At 48.7% G+C, this 19391-nt stretch overlaps 1 protein-coding gene across 25 annotated transcripts in view; it reads left to right on the plus strand.

Moving 5' to 3' along the window:
* Positions 1 to 10613: 10613 nt before the first annotated feature.
* Positions 10614 to 19391, plus strand: part of EPB41L2 (erythrocyte membrane protein band 4.1 like 2) — a 236759-nt gene continuing 227981 nt past the window's right edge. For 11 of the 25 annotated variants that reach the window (XM_029082837.2, XM_029082871.2, XM_029082880.2 and 8 more), the window contains exon 1: positions 10616 to 10709. The gene's annotated coding sequence lies outside the window, so the exon portion shown is untranslated. Of the gene's footprint in view, positions 10710 to 19391 lie in introns of all 25 variants that reach the window. The other 14 variants (XM_029082766.2, XM_029082749.2, XM_029082863.2 and 11 more) reach the window with 5 other exon arrangements.

A 19391-nucleotide genomic window follows, 5' to 3' on the forward strand; every position in this document is an offset into this window, starting at 1 on the left:
CCCTTTCTGGCTCCAAAACCCCAAAAAGCAATGGGGAGGAACCCAATGACATTGCTCTGGAGGTGCTAAGTCCATGGTACGTAAGGGAAGGTACTGAGCAAAGCGGAGGGTTCTGGTTAAGTTCTCTTCTGTTCAGGGGCCAACAAGAGTAGGCATGAGCCAGCAGCCCCAAGGCCTAGTACAGAATAGCTAACCACCTGGAGAACTGGGCTCCAAAGCCAACCGAGACCTCACTCCACATACAGAAGAGGCAGAGACCTCAGGTTGGCCCTTGCCAAAGAAGGTGGAGGATGCCCTCCGGGGAGGAAGGCCAAAGAGGAAATCAATCAATTAATCAATCAAATATATTGATTGAGAGTTTGGGGGAAAAGTGAAATTGACCAAAGAGCACTTATCATCAGTGGTATTTCATCAGCAGTGGTACTTATTGAGCACTTACTGTGTGCAAAACACTGTACTGAGGGCTCGGAAGCTTGAAATATGTGATGAGGGGTGAGTTGCAGTGGTACTTATTGAGCACTTACTGTGTGCAAAACACTGTACTGAGGGCTCGGAAGCTTGAAATATGTGATGAGGGGTGAGTTGCATAAAAATAGCTCATAAAGGGAATTCAGGTAACACTCTTCCCCAAAGAGCGGCTCCAGGACTCTGCTCCCCATTGGAAAAAGCAGCATGGCCTAATGGCTAGAGCACAGGCCTGGGATCCAGAAGGACCTGGGTTCTAGTTCCAGTCTGCCACTTGCTTGCTGTGTGATCTTGGACAAGTCACTTCACTTCTCCGGGCCTCAGTTCCCTCATCTGTGAAATGGGAATTAAGACCGTGAGCCCCAAAGTGGGACAAAGACTGTGTCCAACCTGATTACCTTGTATCTACCCTAGCACTTAGAACATTGCCTGGCATGAAGTAAGTGCTTAACAAATATGATAAAAAAGAGAAAAAAAATCTGCACATTCTGGATACCCCTGCCAGGGTGGGTCAGTGGTGCTCTGGTGTCCAGCCAGTCAGTCTTTCTCCTGGACAATGTAATAACAATAATAACAAATAAAAATATTAATAATGCTATTTGTAAAGTGCTTACATATCCCAGGCAATGTACTAATCGCTTGGGTGGATACAGGCAAATCAAGTTGGACACGGTCCCTGTCCCATGTTGGGCTCCCAGTCTCAATCTCCATTATACTGGTAAGGTAACTGAGGGAAGCAGCCTGGCTTAGTAGAAAGAGCAGGAGCCCAGGAGTGAGATCACCTGGGTTCTAATCCTGGCTCCTCCACTTACTTACCTGCTGTGTGATCCTGGGCAATTCACTTCACTTCTCTGGGCCTCAGTTACCTCATCTGTAAAACGGGGATTTCAATTCCTGTTCTCACTTCTACTTAAAGTGTAAGCGCCATGTGGAACCTTATGATCTTGTATCTATCCCAGCACTTAGTACAGTGCTGGGCACATTGAAATCATTTAACAAAATACCACAGTTATTAATGTGCTGCACCCTGTCTGCCTACTCACTTCTTGCACACTTTTCCCCAACAGGGACATGATTAGCAGGGATTAATCACTCAATCAGTGGTATTTATTAAACACTTACTGTGTGCCAAACACTGCACTGAGCACTTGAGAGAATGCCATAGAACAGAGTTGGCGGGCATGTTCCCTGCCCACAACAAACTTACAGACTAGAGAAGCAGCCTGACATAGTGGATAGATCGGGGGCTGGAAGTGCGAAGGTCAGGAGCTCTAATCCCGGTTCTGCCACTTGCCTGCTGTGTGACCTTGGGCAAGTGACTTCACTTCTCTATGCCTCAGTTACCTCATCTGTAAAACGGGGATTGAGACTGTGATCCCCATGTGGGACAGGGACTATGTCCAACCCGATTTGCTTGTATCCACCCCAGGGCTTAGAACAGTATCTAGCACATAATAAGTACTTAATAAATACCATCATTATTGTTATTATTATTATTAGAGGGATGAGAGTATGTGAGTGGCACTGCACACACCCCTTACATACAATCGATTCTTTTGTGCAGGTTTTCGGTCCCAAGGTTTTTGTGTCTCGTTAAAGGCTCGCCCATCATTTGTGACTGGAGACTTCCTCATCACTCAGTGCCCACAGTGTGCACACCATCCTGTACTTGAGAAGCACTTCAGAGGAAACGATAAGAATAAATGGCACCATTTCTGCCCTTGAAGTGTTTCAATCTCAGGGAAATGTTTACCATCTCCTCAGAGTCCTGCATTGCATCTGTAGTTCTAATTGACTACAAAGGAGTAACCTTTGCTAGACCAAGAATGGAGGACTTGTTCAGAGCTCAAAACTACTTGTTATTGCTTAGCATTAATGCCGTTAATAAAAATTGTGGTATTTGTTAAGTGCTTACTATGTGCCAAGCACTGTACTAAGCACTAGGTGTGGGGGATAGATAGATAAAATCAGCTCCCACATAGAACTCACAGTCCAAGAAGGAGGGAGAACAGGTTTTGAATCCCCATTTTGCAAATGAGGGAACTGAGCCCCAGGGAAGTAAAGTGAATCGCCTAAGGTCTCACAAAAGACAAGTGGTGGAATCGAGACTAGAACCCAGATCCTCTGACTCACTGGTCTATGCTCTTTCCATGAGGCCATGCGGCTTCTCATGGCCTAGTGGGATTGGTGTCCTTTATTCTTTTCTTTTCCTCTAGAGTGCCTCATTAAATCACCTCCCCACCAATCATTTAGTTAATCAAGCAATCAATCTGTCAGTGGTACTTACTGAGCACTCTCTCTACTAATTACTTGGAAGAGGAAAGTACAGCGAAATTGGTACTCATTCCCTGTCCACAGTGATCCTACAGTCTGCATTCTAAGGGGGGAGGCAGACATAATATATAGATGTAGATGTATCTATATCTATACATTCATTCAACTGTATTTATGGAGCACTTACTATGTGCAGAGTGCTTTACTAGTGCTTGGAAAGTACAATTCAGCTTCAATTCAAAGAGAGACAATCCCTGCCCACAATGGGTTTACAGTCTAGAAGGGGGGAGACAGACATCAAAACAAATAAACAGGCATCAATAGCATCGATATAAATATAAAGACATATATAAACAAATAGAATTGTATGCAATGTTAGCTTATGGATATTTAAAAGTGGTATTTGTTAAGCACTTACCATGTGCCAGGCACTATACTAAGCTCCGGGGTAAATATAAGACAATCATTTTGGGCACAGTCCATGTCCCACATCGGGCTCACAGTTTTAATTCCCATTTTACAGATGAGGTAACTGAGGCCCAGAGAAGTGAAGTGAAATGACTTGCTCAAGGTTACCCAGCAGACAAGTGGCAGAGCCGGGATTAGCACCCAGGTCCTTCTGACTCTCAGGACTGGGCTCTATCCATTAGGCCACGCTGTTTCTCACGCTGCTCTCCTGCAAAATAGGGATTCAATAACTATGCCTCCAACTTAAGACTATTAGCCCCACGTAAGACAGGGACTGTGTCCGACCTGATTATCCCGTATCTACCGCAGGACTTGGTACAGTGCATGGCACCTATTAGATGCCTAACAAATACAATAATAATTATTATTATCAATAATAATGATCATATTGTTGGAGGAGATGTGGCCTCAATCAGGCTTTGAAGATGGGGAGAGTGATCGTCTGTCATATATAAAGGGGGAGGGAGTCCCAGACCTGAAGCAGGACAAGGGCGAAGGGGCAGTGGCGAGATAGATAAGACTGAGGTGCAGCGAGTAGGTTGGTGTTAGAGAAGCGAAGATGAATGTGCTGCGTTGTAGTAGTGCTGTGAAAAGCAGCATGGCTCAGTGGGAAGAGCACGGGCTTGGGAATCAGAGGTCATGGGTTCTAATCCTGGCTCTGCAGCTTGTCAGATGTGCGATTCTGGGCAAGCCCCTTAACTTCTCTGTGCCTCAGTTACCTCATCTGTAAAATGGGGATTAAGACTGTGAGCCCCACCTGGGACAACCTGATCACCTTATATCCACCCCCAGGACTTAGAACAGTGTTTTGCACATAGTAAGCACTTAACAAATACCATCATTATTATTAGTAGTAGAAAAGTTGGGAAAATTCCCTGAGATCAACTAACTGTGAATTACTAAATTGTTTTCTCCCAAGTGCTTAGCAAAATGCTCTGCACACAAATTATGCTCAGTAAAAATGATTAATTGGGTTTATTGCTGAACTTCTAGAGGTGATGGGATAGTAGTCAAAAGTTAATGACTCCATCATCCCAGTTGGAGCCACATAGTCACTTTTGATACACTGGAATTCTCTATACCAAACTTTATTTATAGAGCTTCAAGCGGTGAGTCTGTCCTCATTTGAAAAGCTCGTTATGGGCAACGAACGTGCCTACCAATTCTGTTATATTGTACAGTGTTCTGCATACAGTAAGTGTTCAATAAATACAATTATTTACCTGATTGATTTGAAGAAACATTTTTCAATTGGGATTGGAAATTGATTCCTCCTGAAAGTTACAGAACAGAAAGGAGGAGGAAAGGGCAGGTGCCTGGAGATTTCCCCACAGAACTCAGCCGGTAAAGGAGGCAGAAAGGTCAAAGGAAATCTGGAGAATGGGGTGAGGTGGGAGGGGATAGAGAGAGGGTTTGTTCTGAGGCCTAGGCAGGAGAGGAGGTGGGCAGGAGGGCTGATCCTGACTGGGTTAGCACCAGAAAAGAAAGATATTTGAGAAAAAAAGCCAGACTGGTTATTTATGTTAGTAGTAATAGTAATCTTATTTATTAAGTGTCTTCTCTATACTGAGAACATGCAGCATGGACGAGCTCTAGACGGCACCTCGGCAGCCCCTAGGAGCTCACAGTCTGTGAGTAAGAGCAAAAGGTGGGGGAAGCGGGGGCTGTTAGCAAAAGACACATGAGGAAATACGGAAACAAAAAGTACCGAAAAACTAGGATGATTATAGAAGTAGGACACTGTTTTCACATGTTCAGTTTCAGGCTCCTAATGGTGCAGCCTAATAGTCCCAGAGGTTGCAGTTATAGCGGAGGCCGTGGACCCGGCGACATTCTGGGAAGTAACAGGAAACTCTTCCACCCTGAGCCCCAACCGGGCCTGCTGTGCTGTGAGGCTGGGCTGGGAGAGTGAAGTGCCCAACTGCACTTCAGTGAGAACCCCATCAACCCATCAGCCAGGGAAGGGAGAGGAAACATGTGCATTATGAGGCTGCCTCAATTTTTAAAACACTGGAAAGGCCAGGGCTGGGGCTGGGGCTGAGGCTGTGACTGTTGGGACACTTGGATTGAGCCTCACTGAAACTCTGCCATGGTGTTCTCTTGATTTTATATTTATCGTCATCCTTAGTGGCAGGGGGATTTTTTTCAGCACTTACTTTGAGCACAGAATTTTACCAGGCACTGGGGAAAAAAAAATATATGGGTGTGAATTACCTATGGTCATTCGTTCATTCATTCAATCGTATCTATTGAGGGCTTACTGTGTGCAGAACACTGTACTAAGCGCTTGGAATGTACAATTGGGCAACAGATAGAGACAATCCCTGCCCAGCGACGGGCTCACAGTCTAAAAGGGGGAGAGAGACAGCAAAACAAAACAAGGAGACAGGCATCAATACCATCAAAACAGACATATAGAATCATAGCTATAAACCCATCATTAATAAAATAAATTGAGTAATAACCCTTCTGAGGCTTCCAATCTAAGAAAAGGGAGGGGAAAGGGAACGGGAGGTGGACATATAGAGAAGAATGAAACAATAAAAAAATGCAATAAAAAATCCAGTACTATAAAATAATAAAATAAAATGCAAAATAAACAATAAAAAATACGGAGTGTGGGTAGAGGAGCAGAGTTCGTTCTCCTCGTGGCTCAGAGTCCAACGATAGCAGCCGTGGCCACAGTCCTAGTCACCGCAGCTGCCACAGCCTTCCGAACGCCGCTCTCATTATCAATCGATCGGTCAGTCTACGCACTGAGCACTCACTGTGTTTAGAGTACTATACTAAGCGCTTGGGAGAGTACATTTTAACAGAGCTGGGGGACATGTTCCCTGCCCACAACAAGCTTACAATCTAGAGGGGGAGAGAGATATTTATTTGTATTTATACATTTATAAACATATAAACTATATATATATTTATAAGGAAATAAATTATGGATATATAGATAAGTGCTGTGGGACTGAGGGGTGAATAAAGGGAGCAAATCCAAATACCCTTACTACTATTACCTCTTCCCAGAGTTCTGGATGATGAGAAAGCTGTAAGTAGGCCAGTGTGTGAATCTTTTTGCGGTTGGAGTCGAGGTGTATAGGAGTCCCAAAGACCTGTGTCAGGAAGGTGCCAGGCAGCTTCTGTCCTACCTGGTAAGTCCCCGAGTCTGATATCAGGGGATACTAATAGTAATAATAATAATAATGGTGGTATTTGTTAAGCGCTTACTGTGTGCTGGAGTGGCTACAAGCAGATTGGGTTGGGGCACGTGGGACAGGGACTGTATCCGGTCTGATTAACTTGGATCCGTCCCAGCACTTAGAACAATGCTTGGCACATAGTAAGTACTTAACAAGTAGCATATTATTATCGGAATGGACACCATTTCTGTCCCACATAGTCTTAATCCTCATTAATCCACGGTCTTAATTCTCATTGTACAGATGAGGTAACTGTGGCCCAGAGAAGTGAAGTGACTTACCCCAGGTCTCTCAGCAGACAAGTGGCGGAGTCGGGATTAGAACCATGACCTTCGGACTCCCAGGCCCCTGCTCAATCCATTATACCATGGAAAAAAAAATTGGGGAGAGGATGAAAGGGTGGGGAAGGGAGAAATGGAAGACGAGTAGGGGGTGGAATGGTGGAGAAGTGTGTGTGTTTTTGTGAGGTGGCGGTGGGGGGGGGGCGGATAGGGAAAGAATGGGGTGGAAGAAGGGCAAGCTAAGTGGACATCCCATCTTTACGTGTAGCTGTGTGGCCTAGCTGTAAGAGCACTGGTTTGGGAGTCAGAGACCATGAGTTCTAATCCCACTCTGCCACTTGCCTGCTGTGTGACCTTGACGAGTAGCTTAATTTCACTGTGTCTCAGTTTCCTCATCTATAAAATGAGGATTAAATGCCTGTTCTCCCCCTCTTTTGGACTGGGTCCAACCTATTTTGTACCTACGAGACCACTGAGTATAATGTTTGGCCCAGAATAAGTGGCAACTAGAAGATCTTCCCTGAGTAAGCCCTCTTTCCCCCGACTCCCTATCCCTCTGCATTCCCTAGGCACTTGGATCCATACCCTTTTATGGATTTATTTATATTCATGTTTGTCTCCAAAGCTACTTTTAGGCACCTGATATTTACTCCACTCTCAACCTTACTGCAATTATGTACATATCTGTAATGGATTTATTTATATTCATGTTTGTCACCCCAGCTAGACTGTAAGTTCGTGGCAGGCAGGGAGCTTATCTACCAACTCTAGTTTCAGAAGAATCGATGCTCTTTCCTGTTTCTTCACTGTTCAGCTTTCGGATCCATATGCTGCTATTTGGAAACACCGTAGAGCTGACAGTTGGTATTTTTGTGGCAATTATCAGCATATTTCATGACTTTTTCCATAGCAAGTCTTCCTAAGGTTAATCTTCTGCATATTTCTTGGTGACTAGTTCCTTTGTTATCGATTGCTGATCCCAGGAGAGAAAGAATTGTCAACTATTTCAACCTTCTTTCCATCACTAGAAATGTGTTAAAACCTCCAGTTGTCATGATCTCTGTTTTCTTGACATTCAAATATAGGGCCATCTTTTTGCTCCGTTCCTTAACTTTTAACTGTAAGCCCTTCAAATCTTCTTCACTTTGTGCTAGTAGGGTTGTATCATCAACATAAGGAAGGTTGTTTATATTCTGTCCTCCAATCTTTACTCCCTGTTGGTCTTCATCTAATCCGTATTAAGTATTCCGTGTAGAGGAGGAACAGATAAGGTGATAAAATAGTCCTTGTCTTACACCCTTACTAGTGGGAAACCAATCTGACTCTGGTTATTCTTTTGATGATGATGTTGGTATTTGTTAAGCGCTTACTATGTGCAGAGAGCACTGTTGTAAGCGCTGGGGTAGACACAGGGGAATCAGGTTGTCCCCCGTGGGGCTCACAGTCTTAATCCCCATTTTACAGATGAGGGAACTGAGGCACAGAGAAGTTAAGTGACTTGCCCACAGTCACCCAGCTGACAAGTGGCAGATCTGGGTCTCGAACCCATGACCTCTGACTCCCAAGCCCGGGCTCTTTCCACTAAGCCACGCTGCTTCTCTTCTGCCTCCTGCTTGTTCATTCATTCATTCAATCACATTTATTGAGCGCTTACGGTGTGCAGAGCACTATACTAAGTGCTTGCAGAGTAATATTCGGCAAAAAATAGAGACAAGCCCTACCCAAAAATGGGCTCACAGTCTAGAAGGGGGGAGACAGACAACAAAACAAAGCACAACAAAACAAAGCAAAACAAAACAAAGCAAAGTTTGTCATACAGGTTCCCTTATTAATGCAATTCAGTGGTCCGGCGTGCCCATTTTCTGTAATGTGTTCCCGAGTTTCTCATGATCCACGCTGTTAAAGTCCTTACTGTAATCAATGAAGCACATGCTGACTTCCATTTGATATTCTCCTGTCCTTTCAATTATCCAACGGACATCAGCAATGACATCTCATGTCCCTTGTCCCCTTTGTCGGGCAATCTGCGTTCCATGTAGGCCTCCATTCGACGTTGTAAGACTTTTAGCAGTACCTTCCTGGCACGTGAGATCAAGGAAACCTTAAGATAAATGGTCACATTCAGTTGTATCTCCGAATAGGCAGGCTATCGATTGTATCCACTGAGCGCTTACTGTGTGCAGAGCGCTGTACTAAGAGTTCGGGGGAATACAAAACGACAATTAACGGACGCATTCCTTGCCCACGAGGAGTTTATTAATAATAATAATGTCGGCATTTGTTAAGCGCTTACTGTGTGCCCAGCACTGTTCTGAGAGCTTGGGTAGATAGAGGGAAGCAGCGTGGCTCAGTGGAAAGAGCCTGGGCTTGGGAGTCAGAGATCATGGGTTCAAGTCCCAGTTCTGCCACTTGTCAGCTGTGTGACTGTGGGCAAGTCGCTTCACTTCTCTGGGCCTCCGTTACCTCATCTATAAAATGGGGATTAACTGGGAGCCTCACGTGGGACAACCTGATTACCCTGTATCTCCCCCAGCGCTTAGAACAGTGCTCTGCACATCGTAAGCGCTTAATAAGTACCAACATTATTATTATTATTATTATTATTAGAGGGTAATCAGGTTGTCCCCCATGAGGCTCACAGTCTTAGTCCCCAGTTTACAGATGAGGTCACCGAGGCACAGAGAAGTTACGTGACTTGCCCACAGTCGCACAGCTCACCAGTGGCAGACCTGGGAGTCGAACCCATGACCTCTGCTTCCCATTGATGAATAGTCAGTGGGTCAGTGGTATTTACTGAGCGCTTACTGTGTGCAGAGCAGCGTACTAAGTGCTAGGGAGAGTACAAAACAACAATAGACTGAAACATTCCTTGCCCACGAGGAGGTTATTAGTACTTGAGGACTAGTCAGTGGCTCAATGATATTTATTGAGCGCTTACTGTGTGCGGAGCAGCGTACTAAGTGCTCGGGGGAACACAGAACAACAATAAGCAGGGACTGTCTCTATCTGTTGCCGATTTGTCCATTCCAAGCGCTTAGTACAGTGCTCCGCACACAGTAAGCGCTCAATAAATACCATTGAATGAATCAATCAATCAATCATTATTAATTACAGATGGCCCGGGGAGGGGCCTGCAGGGGGCGGGGCCTTGGCCTACAGGGGGCGGGGCCTAAAGGGGCAGCCCCTAGCATGGAGATGAAGGGGCGGGGCCTGCACGCAAATGAGGGGGCGGGGCTTGCATGGAGATAAAGGACGGGGTCTGCATGCAATGAAGGGGTGGGGCCTGCATAGAGATAAAGGAGGAATCTGCATGTAAATGAAGGGGCGGGGCCGGCAGGGGCGGTCGCTGCATGGAGACAAAGGGGCGGGGCCTGCATGCAAACGAGGGGGCGGGGCCTGCAAGGGGACGCGGCCTGCGGGAGGCGGTCCCGGCATGGAGACGAAGGGGCGGGGCTTGTATGCAAACGAATGGGCGGAGCCTGCAGGGAGGTGAAGGGGCGGGGCCTGGGGGCGGGGCCTGCAAGGGACGTGGCCCCGGCATGGAGGCAAAAGGGGCGGGGCCTGCATGCAAATGAGGGGCGGGGTCTGCAGGGATTGAAGGGACTGGCCCGCATGCAAATGAAGGGACTGTCCTGCATGCAAATGAAGGGGCGGGGTCTGCAGGGGGACGTGGCCTACGGGGGCGGTCCCGGCATGGAGGCCAAGGGGGCGGGGCCTGCATGCAAATGAAGGGGCGGGGCCTGCAAGGGGACGTGGCCTGCGGGGGCGGTCCCGGCATGGAGGCCAAGGGGCGGGGGGGAGGGGTCTGCATGCCAACGAAGGGGAGGGGCCTGCATGCAAATGAAGGGGCGGGGCCTGCATGCCAATGAAGGGGCGGGGCCCGGAGGAGGGGGCCGGGCCGGGCCGGACCCGCCGGGGAATTTCAATTTGCAGCTGCGGGCAGAGGACGGGCCCGGCGGCCGCGAGCGGGAGCAGCGGGAGGATCCGGAGCATCCGGAGCATCCGGGCCTCGGCCGGCCTGTGGGTGAGGAGGTTCCCGGGGAGGGAAATCCGGGCCCGACCGGGAGGGAGGAAGGAAGGAAGGGAGGGAAGGAAGGAAGGAAGGAGGGAGGCCGCGGGATTTCGGCTCCCGCAACTCCTGCAACTCCTGCTGCACATTTCTCCTGCGCTCCCCTCCAAGGCGGCGCTCAGAACCACGATCATCATAACTCTCGGCATCGTTTTGGTCCTTCCCCCTCCCCCCCCGCCATCCGTTCCCGACTTATCCATTCCTCGCGCTTAGTGCAGTGCTCCGCCCGGAGTGAGCGCTCCATAAATACCACGGAATCAATCATTCTGATCGTGATGACGGGCTCGGCGCAAAGCGCTCTTCTAAGCGCCGGGGAGGGAGGGGGGGGGGGCAACTTGTTGTTGGCGCCTCGTCCCTCCCCTCCGCCCCCCTCCCCCGCCGTGTGGACGTGCATCTGTGTGTGCACACGCCTGTGTGTGCGCGCGCAGGCGTGTGGGTGTATGTGGATGTGTGTACACACGCGTGGGGGGTGTCGGTGCGCGCGTACACGCCTGGGTGTAGGGGGGTACACATGCGCGTGTCTGTACACGTGTGTGTACGCGTGCGTGTGCAGGGGCGTGCACACGCCCGTGTGTGTACGCGTGTGTGTGCACGCGTGTGTGTACCTGTGTCCACGCGCGTGTGCGTGCACGGTGGCGAGCAGCCGGGTCGGTGCCCGCCTGCCCCGGGGCGAGGGGAAAGAGCTTTTGCTGGGGGGGGGCGGGGGAGGGGAGGAGGAGGAGGAGGAGGAGGGGGCCTATTGCTTTGCAGATGGTGTGTGTGCATATGTGTGTGTGTGTGTGTGTGTGTGCAGCCTCTGAAGTGCGGATGTGTGCATGCACCCGGGGGAGGGGGGCGGGAATGTACTTTGATGCACTAGTGTTTATGGAGCGCTTACTATGGGCAGAGCACCGGACTAAGTGCTTGTGGCTGGTGAGTGTGTGTGTGTGTGTGTGTGTGTCCGTCCAGGCGCCGCTCGAGGTGTGCCTGCAGCGGGGGGGGGGGGGGGGTGCACTTGTGGCTGATGTGTGCGCGCCCAAGGGGAATCGGGGATGTCGTGACTATCGCGGCTGCCGCGGCCGCCGTCCGCCCGGATTCTCCCCTCCCCCCCCGGGGCCCCGTTTATTTCCCGCGGCCGCCGCCTTCTTGCCTCGCCTCTTCCCCGCCCCGACCGACCCCCTTCCCGGGCTAACGACACCCACGGCGGGCGACCAGGGCACTGCCTTACCCGTCCTTCCCTTCCCTCTCCCTTCCCTTCCCTCTCCCTTCCCTTCCCTCTCCCTTTCCTTCCCTCTCCCTTCCCTTCCCTCCCCTTTCCTCCCTCCCTTCCCTCCCCTTTCCTCCCTTCCCTCCCTTCCTCCCTTCCCTTCCCTCCCCTTCCTCCCTTCCCTTCCCTCCCCTTCCTCCCTTCCCTTCCCTCCCCTTCCTCCCTTCCCTTCCCTCCCCTTCCTCCCTTCCCTTCCCTTTCCTCCCCTTTCCTTCCCTTCCCTCCCCTTTCCTTCCTCCCTTCCCTCCCCTTCCTCCCTTCCCTTCCTCCCCTTTCCTTCCTCCCTTCCCTCCCCTTTCCTTCCTCCCTTCCCTCCCCTTTCCTTCCTCCCTTCCCTCCCCTTTCCTTCCTCCTTCCCTCCCCTTTCCTTCCTCCCTTTCTTCCCTCCCCTTCCTCCCTTTCTTCCCTTCTCTTCCTCCCTTCCCTTTCCTCCCTTCCCTTTCCTCCCTTCCCTTTCCTCCCTCCCCTTTCCTCCCTCCCCTTTCCCTCCTCCCTTCCCTTTCCTTCCTCCCTTCCCTCCCCTTTCCTTCCTCCCTTCCCTCCCCTTTCCTTCCTCCCTTCCCTCCCCTTTCCTTCCTCCCTTCCCTCCCCTTTCCTTCCTCCCTTTCTTCCCTCCCCTTCCTCCCTTTCTTCCCTTCTCTTCCTCCCTTCCCTTTCCTCTCTTCCCTTTCCTCCCTCCCCTTTCCTTCCTCCCCTTTCCCTCCCCTTTCCTTCCTCCCTTCCCTTTCCTTCCTCCCTTTCTTCCCTTCTCTTCCTCCCTTCCCTCCCTTCCTCCCTTCCCTCTCCTTCCTCCCTTTCCTTCCCTTCCCTTCCCTTCCCTTCCCTTCCCTTCCCTTCCCTTCCCTTCCCTTCCCTTCCCTTCCCTTCCCTTCCCTTCCCTTCCCTTTCCTTTCCTTCCCTTTCCTTTCCTTTCCTTCCCTTTCCTTTCCTTCCCTTTCCTTTCCTTCCCTTTCCTTTCCTTCCCTTTCCTTTCCTTTCCTTCTCTTTCCTTTCCTTCCCTTTCCTTTCCTTCCCTTTCCTTTCCTTCCCTTTCCTTTCCTTCTCTTTCCTTTCCTTCTCTTTCCTTTCCTTCTCTTTCCTTTCCTTCTCTTTCCTTTCCTTCTCTTTCCTTTCCTTCTCTTTCCTTTCCTTCCCTTTCCTTTCCTTCTCTTTCCTTTCCTTTCCTTTCCTTTCCTTTCCTTTCCTTCCCTTCCCTTCCCTTCCCTTCCCTTCCCTTCCCTTCCCTTCCCTTCCCTTCCCTTCCCTTCCCTTCCCTTCCCTTCCCTTCCCTTCCCTTCCCTTCCCTTCCCTTCTTCCTTCAATCCATCCCATTTATCAAGCACTAAATAATAATAATAATAATGTTGGTATTTAAGCGCTTGCTATGTGCAGAGCACTGTTCTAAGCGCTGGGGTAGACACAGGGGAATCAGGTTGTCCCAACTGAGACTCGCAGTCTTAATCCCCATTTTACAAATGAGGTCACTGAGGCACAGAGAAGTTAAGTGACTTGCCCACAGCCACACAGCTGACAAGTGACAGAGCCGGGATTTGAACCCATGACCTCTGACTCCAAAGCCCGTGCTCTCTTCACTGAGCCACGCTGCTACAGTCTCGGAAAGCCCTTGGAAAGTACAGTAGAGCAACAAGTCGAGACCATCCCAGCCCTCAACGGGCTCCTAGTCTGGAAGGGGGGAGACAGACAGCAAAACAAGTAAACAGGCATCGATAGAAATAAATTGAATTTTAGATGTATACACATCATTAATGAAATAAAGAGTGATTAATATATACAGATACGCACGGTGCCGTGGGCGAGGGAAGGGGGAAAAGCAGAGGGTGGGAGAAGGGGGAATGGGGAAGGGAGGAGGGGCAGAGGGAAAGGGGGCTCAGTCTGGGAAGGCCTCCTGGGGGAGGTGAGCTCTCGGGGCTCTGAAGGGGGGAAGAGAGTTAGTTTGGCAGATGTGAGGAGGGAGGGCTGCACCTAGAAAGCCAGACTTGAAGGCCGCGTTGTACACGTCTGGGATTATTTACTTATTCATTCAGTCATATTTATTGAGCGCTTACTGTGTGCAGCACATTGTCCTAAACGCTTGGAAAGTACAATTCGGCAGCAGATGGAGACCATCCCTCTCCGATAACGGGCTCGCAGCCTAGATTAGCGCCTGTCTCCTCCCTCGCGACCCGGACCGTAAGGTCGTTGTGGGTGGGGAATGTGTTTGATGTTAGAGTGTAATGGCAATGATGGTATCTGTTAAGCGCTGACTCTCAGCCAAGCACCATTCTAAGCGCTGGGGTGGATACGAGGTCATCCGGTTGTCCCACGTGGGGCTCACAGGCTTCATCCCTATTTTACAGATGAGGAAACTGAGGCACAGAGAAGTGAAATGAATTGCCCAAAGTCACACAGCTGATAAGGGGTGGAGCCGGGATTAGAACCCATGACCTCTGACTCACAAGCCCGGGCTCTTTCCACTGAGTCACCCTGCTTTTCTCCCAAGCGCTTAGTATGCTGCTTTGCACACAGTAAGTGCTCAGTAAATACAATTATCCATTCATTCAATCATATTTGAGTGCTTACCGTGTGCAGAGCACTGTACTAAGCGCTTGGAAAGTAAGTACAATTTGGCAAGAGAGACGATCCTTAATCATCACTAATCATTAGGGACCTCCTCTGCCCAGTTCCCCTTTGCCGCCAGACCTTCAGAGCTGGGCTCGTTACTCCCACTCCACCTGCCCCTTGAGAAGTTGCTGCTGCTACGGAAGTAATGAGGTTATAGCGTACTTTCCCAAGTACTCAGTACAGTGCTTTGCACATAGTAAGCACTCAGTAAATAGGATTGAATGAATGAGGTTATGCCAAAAAAAAAAAATCACCTGCAGGTTAACACTCCCCATACTTCGTTCCTGCTAAAGCGCATTTTTCCCAGCATCTTCAGGTGAAGGACTTGCAAGGTATTAATGTCTGTCTCTCCCTCCAAATTGTACGTTGGTTGTGGGCAGGGAACTTATCTGCTAATTCCGTCGTGCGCTCCCAAACGCTGAGTGTAGTGTGCCACACGTAGTGCTCAGTAAATTTATACTATTGCCTGACTGGGTCCTATGGCACGGGAGCTGAAGACTTAATTGATTTCCTGGGGAATCGTTGGGGTGGCAGAGGGGCTTCCCCAGCAAAGTGGGCCAACGGAACCTTCCCTCGCCTCACCCAGTCTTTCTCAGGAGGCCTGGCTATGGCTCTGCTCCCCGGGATCCAGGGTCCGACCGAGCCCGAGGGAATGGAGTAACTGACCCGGGATCCCTTTCCTTAAAGGCCGGCGTGGACCTAGTCAGGGTGATTGTCTCCTCTTGTCTTAGGCTGTCGAATCCTTTCCACCCCACAGTGACACCTTGGATACATCTCTCCCTGAACACCCCCCTACTTCCATCTGTGGTCGTTCTGGTAGTGTATCCCACAGCTCAGTAAAGACAGGCTAATGGCTCCCCCAGATTCTTTAATGCCACTCCAAGGAAGCTCGAGAGCCACTTAGGGCCCTTCAGAGCTGCTTCAAGAGCCCCCCCCCCCCCAAAACTCCCCTTAACCCTGGGACTCCCTTATTGAGTTGCTAACCTCCTTCATCCAACCCTATCCTTGGGTATGAGTTGTATGTTAAGCTGCAAAGATGGGCCATGTGTCACTCCATTTAAGTCTTTTACCGCCCATTCATTTTGTTTGATGGTATGAAGCGTTTCCTGGGTACACACTGTTCTAAGCGCTGGAGTAGGTACAAGTTAGGTCGGACCCGATCCCTGTCCCGCAAGGGGCCCACAGTCTATGTAGGAGGGAGACCGGGTCATCTCTCCATTTTACAGTTGAGGAAACTGAGACACAGAGAAGTGAAGTGATTTGCCCAAGGTCACCCAATAAGCACCCACAGAGGTGGGATTAGAACCCAGGTCCTCTGATCCCCAGGTCCCTGCTGTTGCCACTAGACCACACTGCTTTTCAAAGTCTTCCATCTCCAGACTGCCCTCACTCTGGGGTTCTCCCCCTTCCTCACCCCTCCCTCTAGCCTTGAACATGATTTCTGTTACTGGCTGACCAGGCCCTGCCTTTTTCTGTGTTTCTAGATTTCTCTGACCTTCTCGATAACTGTATTATGTGGGTTAAGTTTGATGTGCAACGATTTGGCAACTGACCCTTTTTTGGGGGGGTCGGGGGAGGAGGATGAGGGGGCCAGGTGGAGGGTGGGGGAAGTGTTCGGCACAGGGAACATTTGTCAGAGGCTACAGGTGCATTACCTTGCAGTTAAACTGGCAGCAAGAATCTTTACCCAGGTGTCGAGTATCACTAATTAGGGTGCAAGGGTTGGGGAGGCCCCAGCAAAAAAGTTTCTTTCACTTTCTGTGTTCCTCTGATTCACTTCCCGCTCGGTTGGTTGTCTTTCTCTGTCTGACTGGCCCCGTTTTTCACTGTTGTATTAGAATGCTGGAGTTGCAGGGGAGATCAGAAACAAGCCAGCCAATTCTGTCTCTAATGCTATAGACTCCCCTCTTTTTTTATTTTAGAGAAGCAGCGTGGATTAGTGGCAAGAGCATGGGCTTGGGAGTCAGAGGATGTGGGTTCTAATCCCACCTCCAGCACTTGTCTGCTGTGTGACCTTGGGCAAGCCACTTAACTTCTCTGTGCCTCAGTTCTCTCATCTGTGAAATGGGGATTAAGGCTGTGAGCCCCACGTGGGACAACCTGATTACCTTCAATCTGCCCCAACACTTGGAACGATGCTAGGCACGTCTCCCTCCTACATAGACTGTGAGCCCCTTGCGGGACAGGGATCGGGTCCGACCTAATTTGTACCTACCCCAGCGCTTAGAACAGCGTGTACACCCAGTAAGCGCTTAACAAATACTGTCACTATTATTATTGTTTATTTTCATGTCTTGCTCTTTATTTCAAGGCTACTGCTTTATGTGTGAAAGCATGGTGGAAAGAAGGAATAAGAACTTGACACGAGCCTTTGGGAGTGAATTTAAAAGTCACACCATGTATCATTGCTGTCTGGGTTAGGGAAGATGGCAGTGGGACGGCAAATAGTGCGTTCAGCCCGTCGAGAGTTTTTGACTGCCGTCTCTGCTACTGTGGAGGCTCTGGTGTAGTCCAGTTCTGAATTGTGGTAGGGTTTAAGAGTGTGACCCCCCCCACCCCCAGACCAGATGGCAGGTATGATACCCACAATTTAATAGCAGTGCCTGGCCCCTTGCCTCTGCCCTAATTCTACATCTCGGCCTGAGAGCTGTCGCAAACCTTTTAGGTATCCACCCTCAACCAGGCTTTTTGAGTCTTTGAGAGAACTGTCCTTGCTGTTGTAGTTCCTGGGAACAATGGAGTGGATTTAGGGCTAATTTAATCCTGCCTAGTCTTCCAGTTGCTTCTTGGGCAGAGTTCCCATTGAAGTCAGTAGTGGTCTTGTATGCAGAAGGGTTGCAGAGACAACAGGCTGCTCATTTGGAGTAACGGGGAGGACCGTTTCTTTAAACACCCCCCCCTTTTTTTTTTTTAGGAAGGCCCTAGACATAACAGCTCTTTTAATTTTTACCTCCAGCCTTGGGAGTTAGAGCGCTGTGTGCAGAGACTTTCAATGGGGATAAAGCCGTACCATGATTGGTGGGTAACCAACCTAGAAAGCTGCTTGAGGCAGGGTGGGAATTGAGGGGGGAGGGGGGAAGTGGGGGAGGTTTAGGGGGTGTTGACCAGGGGCTAATTTGGAAGGCTCATCATTTAAAGCGATAAATGGAGCGGATTGATATAAAAATAAGTCGAGCTTTTTTTTTTTTTTACAAGGAATATGAAAACTTTTAAATACTGAACTGGAATCAAGAGTTTGAAATGTATTCAAGTAGGTAATTGAATATACACTTAAAAATTAAGTGTGAAATTTAATTCCCAAGAAAGGGAACATTGAAAGGACAAGCCTTCTTCTCCACTCTGTATTCTAAACAAGAAAATTATCCTTCATTTCCCTTCATGAGATCTGCTTATATATGTATGCAGGGCATATCCATAAGATTATGACATCAGGTTTTACTGTTGCCTAACCCTAATATGATAAGGTACTGTAATCTGGTTTCCAGGTTAACTTTGATCAGATTTACCTTTGAAGAGTGGTAAGTCTTTTGCATCTTAACGTTCTTGTGGTTTACTGCTTCCAAATGACCAGTTCTAAAGAAACGAATTCAGTAAGCCTTCTTCTGGGTTACCAGCATGTAAAAATAGTTTTGTGTGTTTTTTTTTAAGAAAAACCCAGAACCAGTCTACGTGTACCACTAAACTGCTTGCCTTTAACTAAAATTACTCACAGATGACAAAGCAGTCTTTAACCAAAATATTTATTGGTAAAATTGCTCTGTAATTAGTAATATTGTAGAGTTCAATTTAACACCAGGTTTCATTCTAAAGCACGGCTATCACATTACCGTGGCTTGAAAACTATAAAGTGGGGATCCGTGACATTCTTTCTAGTGGGCTCGGAAGAATCTGCACCCTGAGCTTGAGGAATGTAGGCTTGTATTTTATATAGCAGAACGCTATATTTTTAAGGGTTTACTTTGGCTTCTGTCCCCACCCTGTAGAAAACAGGAGCAAACTCTCTCCCTCCCACCCAACCTACCCCACCCCCCCCTTAAAATATCTGTTTTAAATTAGGGATGTGGATCTTCGATTTGAATTTCTGTCTCTTCAAAAGGAGGTAAAAATAGATGCTCACAGTCATTCACAGAGTAGTTAGTGGCTCTTAAAAACATTTAGCTATGCTAAGAACCATGTTATTTGTTTACATTCAGATAACAAGTTATGTTTTGTTTTTGGAAACTGATTGTATTTGGAAACAAGTTATGCTTTGCGGTTTTTTTTTTTTCCCTACTTGGAAACTTATTTTCAGCAGGCCTGTTTGTTTTCTAGATTTGAAATGGTCCTCTCTGCGGGAGTTCTCTTTACAAATGTAAAAACAGCAATAAATATTTTTGTTAGCTACTCTACTCAACAAATAACCTTATCACTCTAGTTCAGGTTTAAAGAAAGAGTACCCCATTAGCGAGTCTGGTAAATAGCTTGGCTTTAGGCCATATCCTGGGAATTCAATCAGTGGTATTTGAGTGCTTACTGTGGACTGTACTAAGCACTTGTTTCAAGAACATAAACATTCCCCTTGGTCTTCTCCAGCATTCATTCATTCAGTAGTATTTATTGAGCGCTTACTACGTGCAGAGCACTGTACTAAGCACTCAGCTTCTCACTCAGACCTGCAAAAATGTTCCTGGATACAAATGTGGTCTGGAGCATCAAGTTTCCCTCAGCCACCTGGGGCTCCCCAAGCTAAAACCTGAGCTTTCCTCTAGACCTCTTGGGGTGAGTTGGAGGGGTGGGTGGGAGAGAGGTCA

Source organism: Ornithorhynchus anatinus, chromosome 2, assembly GCF_004115215.2.
Source record: "Ornithorhynchus anatinus isolate Pmale09 chromosome 2, mOrnAna1.pri.v4, whole genome shotgun sequence".
Lineage (NCBI taxonomy): Eukaryota > Metazoa > Chordata > Mammalia > Monotremata > Ornithorhynchidae > Ornithorhynchus > Ornithorhynchus anatinus.